The 16,788-nt window shown below is 40.4% G+C and overlaps 1 protein-coding gene across 7 annotated transcripts in view; it reads right to left on the bottom strand.

Moving 5' to 3' along the window:
• Window positions 1–16,788, bottom strand: part of DNM3 (dynamin 3) — a 379,551-nt gene that overhangs the window by 311,668 nt on the left and 51,095 nt on the right. The gene's annotated exons all lie outside the window — the stretch shown is intronic.

Here is a 16,788-nt window from a genome sequence, read left to right as displayed (position 1 = left end):
ATTTTAAAAATAGTCCAAAGAAAATTTAACTAAATATGGAACAGCTGATTCAGATAGCAGAGGTCTTCATTTCTGAGAAGTTAAGCTGCCTGGGGTCACACACCTAGAAGGTGGCAGTACAGGATTTATTAAATCCAGACAGTCTGGCTTCGGAGGATAATCTGTGGACCATCCCACACGGACTGCTTCTCACAATCTCTCCCCTCCTCGGAGATTCCAACTCTCAGCTTTTCACAACTTCTTTTTTGGCCACCTGCCACCCCCTCTATGTGGGCATCTCTCCATGTCCAGGAACCACATGTGCTACTCTCTCTGCCATGGTCCGTGGTCTATGGGGCTCTGGAACCTTTCCCCATAAAAATGTACAAATTTACAAATACACAGAATTTTCAGTAGGATTTCAGGCTATTCATAGATAACTCTGCTCTACCCTCCTCCTGACCAGAATATGTGCATACTGCATCCTGCAAACACTCAATAAATAGTCTGTATCATTATCATGAGTATAATCAGTGCCTATCAAAATATTACCTACAAGGCCCTACTCCAGTATCATTTCCACTAAACACTTTCTTTGCTCACCCCCACTGTAAGGAATGCTTTTTTTCCTCTGGATTTCTTAGGGTCCTGTAAATATACTATCCATTTGATTTTACAGGTAGAAAGAACCTTAAAGACTCTCTATCCAAAATGACATGTTTAAGACTATTCATATAACATATATTACACTCCCACAGCATAGTAACTATTTGTTTATATAGGGTGTCCCAAAATTCACGCAAGAAGTAATTTTGACAGAAAACACAGGTTTATAATTAAAAATTGTAAATTTTTATTGATTCATAAAGTATACAGTATAGGGTTATGTATGGAATAGCACATCGGGTAAATGGCCTCTACGGCTTTGCTGGCACATACGCAAAGCCATGGTCTTCATTGGTCTTCATTGTCCCTGCTCCTGGGCCATAATTGGTACTTGGTAATGCTTATCAAATTGAAGGGATTGAAATCAAAGGGCAACAGATACTAGAATCTGATTCAATAAACCAAGTAAAATTAGGCTTTTATTTTTTGTTGTTGTTGTTGTTAATGCTCATGCAAAATTCAAATCTTGTGTGAATTTTGGGACACCCTATACATCTTGTCTCCAATGCTTAGATGCAGGAACTGTCTCTTCAACATCTTCACTTTAACATTCCATAGGGATTCAGGAATAATTAAATGAATAAATGGGTGAATGAATGGATAATTCCAAATAAAAGCTGAACCATTATTCACTATTTTTCAAGGACTCATGAGGCTTTAAATGTGTCTTTCGGTATTTTAGAACATCCAGTATTTTTTTCCTCATTCGGTATGAATCAACACTACGGAGAAAAATCTTTCTCTGGCCGTAACCGGTTTGGCTCAGTGGATAGAGCGTCGGCCTGCGGACTCAAGGGTCCCAGGTTCGATTCCGGTCAAGGGCATGTACCTTGGTTGCGGGCACATCCCCAGTGCGGGGTGTGCAGGAGACAGCTGATCAATGTTTCTCTCTCATTGATCTTTCTAACTCTCTATCCCTCTCCCTTCCTCTCTGTAAAAAAAAATCAATAAAATATATTTTTAAAAAAATCTTTCTCTGCACAGTCAGAAGATCAGGGTCTTTCCATGAGCCTCTCCTCTCCCGGTCTAACCTGCTATAGATACTAGCTATAAGATGCTCGAGAGTGTGTTATTGCTCTCTGGGCTTCATTTTAGTAAGATATTTAATACCACAAAAATATTACATTTTCAGTCTCCCAAAAGCTGTTCTGACTTCTGTGCTAAGGTTTTCGATTTCCTTGGTGAGCCAGCCTTCAATTACGCATCGTGCTTCTTAGGTTACAGAACTGAGACTGTTTTCCATCCTGCAATATGATATATCCTTTCAACTGGGAGTTGAGTTTTCTGGCAATACAAAAATCTACTACTTATTAAGGAACTGCTTACTCTAGGGGACACAAAGTGTTAACTGTGATTCACAATCTCGAAGAACTTATTCAAGTTGGAAAGAGAAGACAAACTTGTGAAAATGAAGCAAAAGATTTCAATAAGATGCCGTGATAGAAATCAGCATCATGAACAAGTGGCCAATGAAAGGAGTGCTTCGGTCCTTTGGGATTTAGCGAAGAGAGGGGTCTTTTAGGCTGGGAAAACCTATAAGGGATTTATGGAAGGAGCTGAGTCTGAGCTAGACATAGGGAGGTAAGTGGAATTGGGGAAAAGCCAAGAAGAGAAAAGAGAATATTTAAAACTACAAACAAATGATAACAAAACCACCCAAGTGGAAAAGCAAAAGGGAACTTGGGATAAACCAGCTGGGCAAAAAGCAAACATCCAATTAAAAAATATATTTGTAGAGTGACTGAATGAAAGAATAAAGCACTTACGGAAGAGTGTCAGAGATTAAAGGTACCCTCTTTGTGGGTAAAAGCTAACGAAGATGGTGCACATACAGCATTTGGCACTGGTCCTGCCATGCTCAGAATATAAAAAATGTAGGCTTGCCCTAGCCAGTTTGGCTCAGTGGATAGAGTGTCGGCCTGGGGACTGAAGGGTCCCTGGTTCGATTCTGGTCAAGGTTACATGCCGAGTTATAGTCACCCCAAAAATAAACTGGAAGGTAATTACACAACTTCCCCAAAATGTTTTCATTTATCACATTTAAAATAGAGTTTGAATCCAAAATTTTATTTTCTACACATATTCTTAGAACATATTAGTTGTATAAGTCAGGATATAAATTAACACGCATTAACTCCTGTTAATACCCACAATATCCTGGAAAGTGGATGTTATTATCCCAGGTAAACTGTAACTTCTCTGTGCCTCAGTTTCCTCCTAAATAAAATTACAATATTAATAATATCCCATAGAGCTAACAAAATCAAGATTTACCAAAAGTTAACCTTAAATTTTTTACTGTATATGAGTTCATCTTTATTATTCTTTAGTAATTCCAAGTATGTTACTGGGTCCCTTTTAAAAAATATTTCAAGACATAGTGGATTTTTTGTATTTCAGAGTAGTCCATCTATATTATGAACATAGAAGTAGGCTGCAAATGAAAGAACTATATAAACTAAATGAGAATAAGTACTCATTTTTATCTGTTTCAGCATAAATCTGTGGCTTTGCCCAGTTGCAAGCCCTAAAGCCATATGGACTTGTATAGCTAGTAATTTTTGATACTTCCTTTCTGAAAATGTCTTGACTCCATTCTGAATCCTTCCCATCAATGCCAGGTGAGGGAAGCTCTTGTCACCTCTCACTTGGACACCGTATGCCCTGGCCTCTCCCTGATTGATCTATCCTCCCCTTGTCTTCACAGCAACCCACTCAACATGTATATATGGTTGTGGTTATTGTTGTGATTGTGATCGCAGCTTTATCGTTTCATTGGCCACATTGTTCTTTTTAAGTATCTGACTCCCCTTCAGGTATGTGGGTTCCTACAGGTCTAAGACTATCTAATATTCATCTCTGATTCCTCTATATCTGCCCCAGAGCCTGAAACATACGATGCATTCAGCATATATTGGGGGAGAGGGAATGAGTTCTTTTATAATTGTTTTGTGTAACTAGGAAAGTTAGCATCTTTATTTATTTGTTTGTTTGTTTGTTTGTTTTACATACGTGTGTGGGTACCTGTGCATTTTTTAACTGATTTCAGAGAGAGGAAGGGAGAGGGAGAGAGAGAGAGAAATATCGATGATGAGAGAGAATCACTGATTGGCTGCCTCCTGCACACCCCCTATCAGGGAACAAGCCCACAACCTGGGCATGCGCCCTGACCAGGAATCTAACTGCAACCTCCTGTTTCATAGGTTGACGCTCAGCCACTGAGCCACACCAGCCGGGCTAGCATCTTACTTTAGAAAATCACATTATTTGTGAAATGATCAGACTTATTATGTCTTATAAATGAAAATTTGTCAAATTTTCTAAAGTACAGCTGTGCATAGCTTCTATGCCATTAAGTAGTTCATTAACCAATGCATTCATGCAGACAGCATTTTTATGGTAACTGCTCCCCTGGCAAAGAGATAACACTTACCCAGCAACTCCCTGGTTCATAAGAGAGCAAGAGCTAAGAGCCCACCCATCTGGAACTAAAGGATGAAGGTTGCCATTACATGGTAATGCTACCCATATAAGAACTTCAAAAAATTTTCTAACATGCTGAGCCAGGTGTTTTAAAAAGAGAGTATCAGTTTAAGCTGTTTTAACAGAACTCCTCTACCTTCAAATTGTGGCGACATTGTATTAGTGAGCTAGATGTCCCTAATTAAAACAGAACTGCTCAGCATCGGATCACTATAATTCACTAATTCTCTGCTGAGAACATATTTTTAGCTATCTCAGGAAAAATTGCATAACAAAGTGTTGCCCCAGTTCTCTCAATTCTACTTATCCTACTTGAAGTGCCACAATAGGAAAATGTTTTCATTAAAAATCATCCATTTTCACTGGCTGGTGTGGTTCAGTGGTTGAGCATTGACCTACGAACCAGGAGGTCACGGTTACATTCTTGGTCAGAGCACATGTCCAGGTTATGGGCTCGATGCCCAATAGGGGGCGTGCAGGAGGCAGCCGATCAATGATTCTCTTTCATCATTGATGTTTCTATTGCGCTCTCTCTCCCTTTCCTTCCCTCTGAAATCAATAAAAATATATATTTTAAAAAATCATCCATTTTCTAGTGATGTTTTCAATTGCTGTGATTTAGAATTTTCTGGATTCGTCCCCGAGAGCTAAACTTCCCCTTGTACAAATGAATAAGCATGCTAGCTGAAATGGAAGGTGATCACATATAAAATTCCACTGCCCCCAAAAGGAATTGCAGTTCAACTGCAAGAATACTAAGCAGCAAAATGATTTAAGAACATCAGGGCTGACAGTCACTTTGCTATCTTAAGACAAGTTCATTTTCCACTTTTGTCACCAAGGAATAACACTAGGCACCCAGAAATCAAAGAAGGTTAAGAAATGTGTGAGGGAGAATGAGATCCTTTTGCTACTTCAGAAGGTCCCAGACCCTGTTCTGACAAGGCCCTGTCCCCACCCCCTCACTGGGACATAAGATGTAAGTTCATGGCAACCACAGAGGAGAAACAGTAAACAAGTCAGAAAAGAGAATCAGGACCCCAAATTATCTCAACAGGCTGGAATCATCAGTGAAATTTCACAAAAGAAATTTACCATCATAATAAATATAAAGTCCTGCTCTTACATCAATAAGTAGAAGATCCAGGCGAAGTACAGAAAAAGAAGAAAAAAAGAGTTGGCAATTATAGTGGACTGCAAGGTCAATATCAACCAATCACAAAATACCCCTGCCCCCAAAGTAATGTGACCTAAAACTGCATTCATTGCAAGCCCATGTCTAAAACAGGAGAGGCAGCCGTCCCTCTGAGCCACTGCCGGTAGAGCCCACAGGTTCTGTGAACAGCTTTCCTGACAAATTGAAGCATATGGAAAAGGATAATGTCCACAGCAGTGAGGAAACGCAACCCACACCCCCCCATTCCTAAAGAAAATTAAAACAGAGGCTTAACAGAGATTCAGTGCTTTTTATTCTGGAGGGATTTTATTTAAAGCCAGAAAGCATCATTCTGGCTATTAGCATTCCTCTAGTTAAATTTAAGGAAAAGGAGGAAGCAGAAAGGTACTGTGAATAAAAATAAAGAATTGAAAATTGGGTATACTGAGTGCTTCCCTAAGTTCGTATCTTTTTAAAGCTCAGGTAACTGGTATCGTTGAAAGCGCAAGATCATTTGCCTAAACTTTCAAAACCAGAAATAATCATCATGATCGAAAGTATAAATATGGCATTTAATTACAAAGAGGAAAAATAACAGCCAAGTTTGTGATCCGTAGATAATTGCAAATATCGCATTCAGCTAGCATATGATGTTTGAAAGAAATATATCTTCCAGAACTATGAAGCCATCATTTTGGATATCTGCATCTAATACAAACTAAAGAAGAGACTGAGACCATCTCTTAAGTAGCAATTTTTATTTGGTGGGAATTTGAATGTCTTAAAGCTCTGAATTCTTTCTCTCCCAAAAAGAACTATTATATAAATGTCTACCGTAATCAGCCATTTCTTACCAAAAGCCATAAAAACTACCTCTCTGGGGCAGAGAATAAAACAAAATAAAAAGGAAAGTGCTTTATTCATGTGTTGGCAGTAAAATCAGTGCTGTTAATGAGAACAAATGGAAATTGTGGCCCCTTAAAAGAAAAGCATCATAATTTGGAAATGTAGAGATGTAGCCCTCCTCTAGGTGTAGAAACTCTTTTGTGTTCTAAGGCAGCAAAGAAGCAACTGAGTAAGTTACTTGATGATTCACATGACAAAATAACTCTCTTCAAAACAGCCAGTGAATTTTCTGGTCTATCCATTTGAGCTCATGCACAGAATTTCATATCATTCGTTTTTATGGGATACAAACTGCCACTGTATTTTCACCCACGAAAGTTTATACTGGATAGGATCTCACAAGGCCCCAACGTCAGCATGTGGTGGGGATGGACAGCGACCCACTCATTCATTTAAACAAGGGGTTACCATTTTACAGGAGCTACATGCAGATGCTGGGCACAAAGCATAGCGGCCTCTGCTCTCAGGAAACTCACTGATGACTAGATGAGACAGTCAGCTAAACACCAGGTCATGGGACAGTGTGATGGGGGTTATTAGAGAAGTCTGTGCCAGGTGACATGGGGAGGAAGGAAAGGCACAAGCAATTAAGGGAAGGTGGATGCTGGAGAAGGCTTGCAGAAGGGGTGGCCTCTGAGCTGAAGCCCTTTTCACAAGAGAACTCAAGTGTGTCGGAAAGAGCGGATGACAGAAGGAATTCCAGAGAGAAACACGGCCTGAGACATGCAGGCTCACTGTTGACTGATGAACCCAAAAGGGAATGAGACTGGGAAGGCTGGACCACACTCCGAAGGCTCTGGGGATAAACATGACTGCCTCAGCAACCCTAAATAATTGATTTGTGCCTTAGGTAAAACGATTGCCCACTGCCCTTGAGCCTGCGTTGCGGTAAGCCTTCTAGACAGGATTCTTAAAATGTTTTCTTAACATATGGGATCACCCTAATCAGAAACCTACAATGGCTTTCTGTCTGTAACCACAAAATTCCAAACTCCCTACTAAGTTGCCAATGTTCTCGCTAAGATTGCAGCCTCAAGTCCTAGTCACCTTGGACCACGTCCGCCTCATCAATATATATCCCACCCTCAAGACCTAACTTTACCAGTAACTCTGTCTCTCCACCTACAAACCAACCAGCCTGCCCTCTAGTCACCCGAAGTACATCAGCTCAGGGCTTCCACTGGACCTCGTCTAACTACTCAAACCCACTTGGATCTCTCCTTCCCCTGAACTCCTTCTCGACCACCCAGCTCATCACTGAATGGTCAGTTCTGCTGTGTCTCCTCAGTACAGAAGCCACGGCTCTTATCCAACCATATGCCCTCTAGGCCTTGCAAATACTGGGCGCAACGTACAAGAACTAAGTAGTGATGTATCAAATAAACAAATGGTTCCAGTTGACATTGGGAGCAGAGAACACATTTTTAATCTCTTTAAAATATGAAAATCTTTTTTTAATAACAATACATGATGTCAGATGGAGACTAGATTTATCAGGGTGATCACTTTGTAAATTACATATATGTCTAATCCCAGAGTTATACACCTAAAGCTAATATAATACTGTATGTCAAGGGTATTTTAAAAATAAAAATTTTTTAAAGTATGAACACCTTGATTCTTGTATACTAACTTTAAAGGATGTCCAGTTTTTACTTATTTGAATGTTACCTGTCGAGTTAGGCATCGCTGTACGATAGAGTGTGACATATGGGGAAGAAGAGTTCTTTCTGAGGAAAAAACACACAATCTGGCGATGAAACGCAGAGGCTCTGGGAAGCCACTGCCTAGGGAATCTGTGCCAGCCTGTAGTACTATGCTTAAGGACATCATATTTCAAAGAAGAGAACCCAAGGCCAAGTATGATCTGTACTGGCCAAGGTCACACGATAAATCAGCAGTACCATTCAGTTACACCGAGTTTTGCTACCTAAGCAGAAAGTCTGCCTCTTCAGAAATCTGAGTATTCAGAAACAAATTCAAACTCGGGCACACATTATTAGCACATGGCAGGAACAGAAAGGCAAGCAGACGACAAAGGAGGCTTTTAGAATGCAAAGCTCCGCACGTAAAATAGTTCAAGGTTTGGTTGCTATTATGCTGGACCAGTTGATAACCAAGTAGGCACCATGTCCTACGTTCATCAAAAGAGGCAGAGATAAGAGATTTGCAATACTTTCCTGCCTTGAGATCAAATGGGAGGTTTTTCAGAGTGACCGTCATGTTTTAAGTAACAGAACAGACTAGAACAGCAATCACCAGGATCATCACAACCAATAAAGAACCACCAAGTCTTCTTCTTATTTGAACTAAAGATTCAGCAAATAGGAGTCTACTCCAGTGTACACTATCTTAAAGAGGACTTAACCTTGGGACAGTGTGTATGTGACTAGTCACATCGTGTTTATGACGGAACAGCTTTGGGAAATAGAAGGCACGGAAACCAAGGTGTGAGCAGGGAGCGAAGGAACACCCTCCTGTCCCCCAACCCCCCAAATAAGCAACAGTCTCTGTATGTGACTGGGCCACAACTGCAGAGCCACTGGGCAGATGGACATAATTTTCTGTTAGAAATATAATATAGATTTATAGAATGAGATTTATTAGGAGGGATCGGCTCACAGGGTCATGGAGGCTCAGAAGTCCCGTCTGCAAGCAGTTCTCAGTGGTTGTACCATTTTACACCAGACACCACCGGTGGGTGAGAGCCCAGTTCCTCCACGTCCCGTCAGCGCTCTGCAGGGCCAGTCCTCCTCCTTTCAGACACTCTCAGGGCTGCATGACGCCATCTTCCTCTGGTGTTGACTGGCTTTTCCCTATTGACTCAGAATGTTGAGCAGGTTTCCAGGTGCTTATCCGCCACCCCTCTTTCTGCCTACACTGGCAGCTCCACTCTGCACCCCGCCCTCGGTAAACTACGGATCCTCGTCTCTGGATGGAGAACCCATGCCTAACGTTTCGACTCCCACATTCAGGTAAAACTAGACTAAGTGTTGGTAGGACGATGTGCTTCTATCGCTGGTACAATTAGCAATATCTTACATACTTAAAATATAGTCCACAATTTCCCATATGAACATTTTACAAATGGGCCTGCTGTTTATCTCATGATATCAGTAAATTCTTGAGGTTTCCCTATAATTAATAATAATAATAATAATAATTTGGGTTGGTTAAGGTTTTGTTTTGTGTTTGTTGTGGTTTTTTTGGTAACTTTAATGCTTTCCTCTTTAAAAAAAAATAATAGATGGATAGGAATACTCTCTTTAATATAAAAATCAGATAAAATCTAAGTGAGGTACTATAGTTTTACTTCCTAACCAATATACCTAAACAAATTACATAATTGAGGAAGTCACATAATACTGCATTTTTTCCCAGACCTCTTAAATGCCTGAATACTAGGAAGTAGAATAGTTTTCATAATTGAGTAGTAGTCGACAAATCTTGACCTTAGTACTTCCTCTATCCGGATTCTGCTTTAACCAGAGGAGTCGCTTCGTGCTTTGGTCAGATTACCATTTAGGAATCCAGCTCCCTCAGGAAGCTGGTCAGTTTGAGGAAGTCTGTGGACAGGGCTCCCTGCAGAACCAGGAACATGTAGGGCTGTTTCCCTTGGCACCACTTCTTTCAATTGCCTGTGTTATCAGGGAAGAGCTGCCTTCCTTTTTCTCTCCAGAAGTGATCACAGCCGTGAGAAGCCCATTCAGATGTGAGCTTACATATATGACATGGACATTTTCACCTTGGCGCTGGGCACTTGACAGCCTATCACAGAGATTTTCAACCCTTTTCATCTCATGGCACATATAAACCAATTGCTAAAATTCTGCCACACTCCAAAAAATATATTATACTTTTTGTTGATCTGACCAAAAAATATATATATATAATTTTGATTCATTCATACCAGACAGCTATTATTGTGTTGGCTGTTGTCATTTTTTTTAAATTTGACAATCTAAGGGAAAAGAGGTCAGTGTCCCTAAATATCAGACATGCATGTTTTAAATATTCTTGCAGCACACCGGTTGAAAATCGCTGGTCTATCATATCACCTTTCCATTCCAAAATACCCAAAACTCTAAAAAATCAAAATCACAGATTAACTTGGGCACTCAAATAAAGAAATATCAGAATTCTTAACCCAGCTCATTCTGAAAACATCTCAGTATTAACATCTCCTACTTTCCTTATCCATTATAAATTAGCACCGTGATTAAAAATTTAGTGACACTGCTTAAATTGTCAGGTCTGCAGCAATTTATCAATAAAATGTTGCTTTTATAATACATTAACACTGTTCCAAGTGTTTTCAAATATGTTATTTTATTTCTCTAAAATGTTGTCTTTGCTTCATCAGCTGTCAAACAGATTGAAATGCTGTCTGCTACAAGTCGGGTATTTTAAAGATTAGAAATAATTTATAAATCACTCTGAACTTACTGAAGATGGAATTACCTTAAGTTGCTAAGCCTGGGTAGAATGCTAGTAGCTGTTGCCACTTAGGTGATGTGGTTTTAAGAGCTTGACAAAGCTTTTACAGATTAAAAACAAATGAACAAATAAACAAAAACCTCCCCTTCCCACAAGAAAACTCCGTTAGTACAGACTAACTTCTATAAGGTAAGGCTTCTCATTTTTTGCTGTTAAAATGCACAGACCTTTGGGATATTAACACTTTAATGCTCACCCAATGATATTTTTTCCATTGATTTTTTTTATCTTTATTGCTGAAAGTATTACATATATCCCATTTTTCCCTATTGACCTCTTCTAGCCTGCCTCCACCCCTGCCCCTATCCCAGGCCTTCCACTGATTTTTAGAGAGTGGAAAGCAGGAAGGCGGGGCAGCGAGTGCGGGGGAGAGACACACATGGATTGGTTGCCTCCTGAACTTGCCTTGACCGGGGCTGAGGATCAAACCTGCAACCCAGGTATATGCCCTTGACCGGGAATCAAACCCTCAACCCTTCGGTGCGTGAGCCAATGTTCTAAGCACTGAGATACGCCAGCAACAGCGGGATATTAACACTTTGAAATGTATCAATTACTTGTATCTTAGTGTAAATGAACTTATCAGATGCTCCTAGAAAGACTTTCAAGGTGATAAGAGGATGCAAAATTCAGGCACATGGAAGAGATGCGATAACATAAGGAGGAAAAATGAAGAGATATAGCATGTTGAAACCAAAAAAACAACTTACTTCCCTTAACTACTTTACCATTTTATCTTCGATAAATCTTGATATTCTACACAAACACTAAGGAGCTATTGTTATTAGTATACCTACAATCATTATTGGCCAACTCTTGAAAGTAATGTTAAATGAAAGAGCTCCAGTATCTGTTGTGAAATACTGATTTTTCTCAGCCTGGAATGATGAAATTTAAAACATTTAAACTATAAGTAACACTTTTTTTAAAATAGCTAAGCCCAGCCCAATTAGAAGACTTGATGGACAGATAATGCATATCCCTTTCCCCAACATACATACACACAAACCCGCTCTAATAAATTAATCAAAAAACAGTCACACACACACACACACACACACACACACACACACACACACAAGTACCATAGATTGCAATTCTTTTGAAGCTGAAGAGAAGAAATGAAGCCGCAGCCCAAATGCAGCCCCTTGATCCACAGGAACCAAACACCTCACCTGTCGACCACCATGCTGCTATCACAGTGACAGGTATCTGCTCCCAACACCTCCTATCTCACTTCTGATAGCTGCCATTCATGGTAATAGATCACCCCCCACTAACCAGAAGAAATAGCTTTACCATGAGAAGAGAGAAGGTGCCCAGTAAACTATGGGATATGTATTCATTATGCATTTACTTTTATGAATACCCCAATTTAACGATCTCAAAAGCACAGATACAAAATAATTTTAAATTTTATTTAAAAGGCTAGCAACAATTTAGACAATAAACAATTTAGACAACATCCCAAATTATACCTATCAAAATAGACCTGCATTATAATTAAGTACACTGATGTTTATTCTGAATCCTGCACCTATACTTGGTCAACAAAAAGCCTACATAGAGCCTAACATGGACATTAGGCCTGGACACAGCAAAATGAAACATTAAAATAATACAGAGATGAAGCGTTAGATATGTCATGTACATGCCAAGAAAAAAAGGGTTTTGATGAATAATGACAGGACAAGGGCACATGGATGACATGTTAGTTTTGAGGCCCCCCCCCCTCAAGGACAGAGACTCTCAAAGTGCTTTTGACACATGGTTTATAAGTCACATTACTTGTGAAGTATTGCATGACCCCAAATTCCTATCTAATTAAGCAATAAAATTACCTGGTAAGTGAGCCAGGTAATTCCATCCAGGCCTGCTACTCATGCAGAGGTTTAAAAAATTAGGTCTCTTTAAATATTAGATAAAATGAGAGTAACAGGAAGACAACTGAAGAAACATCCTATGCAGGACACAAGCTGGCAACTTCTCTGCTGTGTGGCACACAGTGGGCATTCAAAATCTGCTGAATGAATGAATGCATGCAAAAATATGAGGATAAAAATGTACCCAACAAATACACTTTGGGAAAACAATGAGAAGAAATTCCAACAGGCGTGCAGGAGATTTATTATTAAACTAACACAATCACTTGAAAAGTACTTAATGAGAATTTAGTTCCCTTTGTAAAATAAACACCTCTGGTTAATACAAAACCATCTTGTAAGCCAGCAGAGTAACTAGACTAGGGTCTGTTGGTATGCTGTTTGGACAACAGAAAAAAAACCAGTTTCTAAAAGCTGTAGGCAATAGCAGTCAACGGATGAGATAACCCATCCTGCCCTGACAGTCAAGCAAATACTGACGTCAATGTTTTGTGGAGAATGAAGATGCAGGCTGTGGCTGTGGGAAAGATAACACATGTCCCACAGAGGAGGGGAAGGCAGAGAAAATACATTCCAGACTATTCCGACTCATCCAACACCTGTGATCTGGAAGTCCCAGGGGAAAGGATGAAGCGTGGAAGGAGTAGTAGGTAAGTAGTGATTGTTAGTTGACCTCAGCCGTGGGCATGAGGTGAAACAAGTCTATTCGTCTTCTTTCAATAAAAATCCCATCTTCTCCGCTCAGATCTAAATAGATATTAACAAATCCACAGCTTATCTTTTCATCCTCTTCACCGTCAATTATTTCAAGACAACACATTTTTTTTAAAAAATGGGAGTGCGGAGGGGGACAGAAAGAAAGAGAAGTCCCCAGATTAAGGAACGTGACATCTCCCTTCCATCCAGCCTCTTTCAGCAGACACAGTTCTGGAGCAGACATTAGATGGACCAAAAGAGTCTCAGGTCAGAGAACGATAATTTTTGGATTGAAAACTCAAGGCAATTACAATTCCTTCTCCCACCCCACCCCCCAAAATGGAATAGAGGCAAACAAATTATTGCCAACTCAAGTCATCTTGACTTCAAGGTGACAATCAGGAGTGGTAATTCTATTGAAAATATAATTTTTTTCATTTTCTTTAAGGAAGAAATACATCTTTAATTCAGTAATTTCCTTCCTACATGGAAATGTATATGGTGTTAAAGGGCAGTCATTTAACCGGGAAGAAATAAAATTTGGGTCAGGTTTGCTTAGAGTAGCTCTGCGACGTTTCTCAAAATTTTGAGAGTTGAGTGAAAATTGCTCTGGACTTCGTATTGGAAATTATATAACTGAGCAACTGGAAATTTTAAGTCTATTAATAAATGTGTACTCAATCTTTAAGGTAAGAAAAAATTAGCAACAAAAAAAAAAAGCAGTAAAAAATAATAGGTTCAGAATGTTGTGAAAAGGAAGGAAGGAGGAGGACCCCAGCTCCGAGAGATGAGCGGATATGTGGTTACTGTTGCAAAGATTTCACTTGGATGGTTGTACTCTGCCAGGCAGGTAAGTCGATTGTGTAACAACAACCTAAGTCGGTGTTATTAGAACCTCAGCCTCTGATAGTCTATGACAGTCTATTGGTCCTCAGGCTCTGAAATGCCAGGGCCAGATGTGCTGGTGGCGGAGCTGGGGGCCCTGGGTAGCAGCAGGAGAACACACTTCGGCCGTGAACAACTGCCTGCTATGGTCCCAGCACGGTGTGCAGACCTGTATGAAGGCTTTGTGAGCAAACATATGGACAGGTTTTTTAAATGATGGGTCATTTCTCAATAAAAGGAGCCTATTAAAAAGAAGAAGGAAAAGAACCGAGAAAAAGAAAACAACAGGGAAGAATGAGATGAACCGGTTCTGAGTGCTTCTCACCGTGTGACTCGGGGAGGAACAGCTCTCAAGAACTTCTTCCGTGGCTGTAGCTCTTTACAATGCAGCACCTGGGCCCTAGCCCAGACCTGCTGAATCACAACTGCCGCGGGGGATGCCCAGCAGCCCCCAGGAACCTTATGCACATGGAAATGTCAAAACACCTCTACTCAAGGGACATTAAACCAGGAATCTGTGCTTGGTATGCTAACCTCCCCGTCAATCGGGAGCCAGCACTGGACCAGAACGAGGTCAAAGCTGTAGTTAAGAAAGAATGTTTTCAGAATCACATGTTTTCACCATGAGGTTAACTTGTAACAGTGAGAAGAAAATAAACATTTAGTCCTCTGCAAAAACAGACTACCATACTGAAATATCCACTGTAATCAAATTCAGATATTTCAATGTAAAACAAAATGAGGTCCGTAGATTTAAAATATTTCTAATGTTGTTATTCAAAATAAGACTTGTGTGTTTTCATTCTTATGTCTCAGTCTACGTTATGACAGTAGAAAACAAGTCCTGGCCATTGTACGTAAATGAGGGTTTGAAGTCTCTCTGAATCTACAAACTTCTTTAAAATGTCTCACCTGTGAAAAGGTGACGTTTTTCTTTGGACACCGCCTGTTACAGGAGGACGCAATCTCCTCAAAGACCCTCTGCCTAGTTGCACCTGGACTCACAAGGTCAGGCCCTTCATGCCAACCTGAGGATGGAGCCTGGTGGGCAGCCCCTCGCTCCGACCCTGGTGATTCACCAGCTTCACAAGCCTCGCTCCTCGGACCTGAACTCTGTGTCTCCATCATTTACAGCAACTCCAACCAAGGACCCAAAATACTGAATAGTAACAGTTCTCTAATAAATTACAAGTCCTATGTAATTTTTAAAACATGGACACGTTACATGGTGCAGTCAATGCAAATCAAATTTGGGAAATCAAATGTTGATAAATTAATAATATATTTGATGTGCGTGAAAGGAGGAAGCAGCGTGGAAATCTTTTACAAAAGATCATTTCTGTAATCTGAACGATTATCTTCAATTTACCCATTTTGTCATTTCTGATTTTTAACATCTTCATTTCTTACACTAATGTCATTGAAATAAAGCGGGGGGAGGGGGGGAGAGGGTGGGATAATACAATAGCATTTAGGGAAATATTTTAACACAGTAAAGTACTCCGGGAGACAAAACCACTTGTCCTTACCCATGCTCTACAGGTTTTACTTTTGAAAGTCCTTAACAGTCAGTAACTTTTAAACCAAAGACTTGGATTCTGATGTTTTAAAAAACCACCTTTCCTTCGGGGGGAAGGGCACATCAAATTCCCAACAGATCACTTCTTAAAGCAGTGACACTTTCAACATACTCAGTAGTTCATCAAAAATAGAACACTCAGCCTGGCCAGCGTGGCTCAGTGGTTGAATGTTGACTATGAACCAGAAGGTCACGGTTTGATTCCCGGTCAGAGTACATGCCCAGGTTATCGGCTCAATCCCCAGTGTGGGGCATGCAGGAGGCAGCCAATCAATGATTCTCTCTCATCATTGATGTTTCTATCTCCCTCTCCCTTCCTCTCTGAAGTCAATAAAAACATATTTTTAAAAAGCAGAACACTAAGACATATTAGCTTTCTCAGTCTGACATGTCACTTAACCCGTAAACAGTAAGATCAGGTGCTGAGCAGAAGGCCCAGTGAGTTGCTGGCAAATGTTTAACAGCTGGCACCCAAAGGGGCAAAGCGGACTGATCTATACCATTTGCCAATTTCCATCCTGTAAATACTCCCGCCATGACCATCTTCAAGCCACCTCCGTGATGTCCCTGAATATGGAGATGGAACAGGAGGTACACCATCGGGTCTCGGAAGCTGGCCCAAGCCAGTTTCAACATGGCACCAGGGGAAGCCGACGGGCACTGAAAACTGTCCCCTTGTCTTACGAAGACCCTCTACCCACTCCCTTGCTCTTGATACTGCAGTCCTTACCCACCACCTCAGCAATGCCTTGTCCAGCTCTTGTCCCCCAAGCCACACCTTCGGAATCCCCTCAGGGGGATGAAAGGACACCTCCTGTACTACAACCACACGGAAAGAGCAAAATGTGGGGGGAACAGCAGGTCAGTCTGCACTTCGTGGTGGAGTGGAGGGATTCCTCACTTGATGACTTTATTTCTCCAGGAAGTGGTTATGCTGCACAGTACAGATGAATTAATTACGAAGATTAAATGTTATTTTCTAGACATAATTACCATGATAAAATATTATTTTCTGGGTGTTTAAAAATCTACAATCAAATGGAGCTTTCCCATTAATG

The sequence above is a fragment of the Myotis yumanensis genome, unplaced genomic scaffold (assembly GCF_028538775.1).
Source record: "Myotis yumanensis isolate MYYU_CA2020_CCGP unplaced genomic scaffold, mMyoYum1.0.hap1 SCAF_17, whole genome shotgun sequence".
Taxonomy (NCBI): Eukaryota; Metazoa; Chordata; class Mammalia; order Chiroptera; family Vespertilionidae; genus Myotis; species Myotis yumanensis.
The sequence above is the reverse complement of the archived record's forward strand: the minus strand, read 5'-3'. Positions and strand labels throughout refer to the sequence as shown.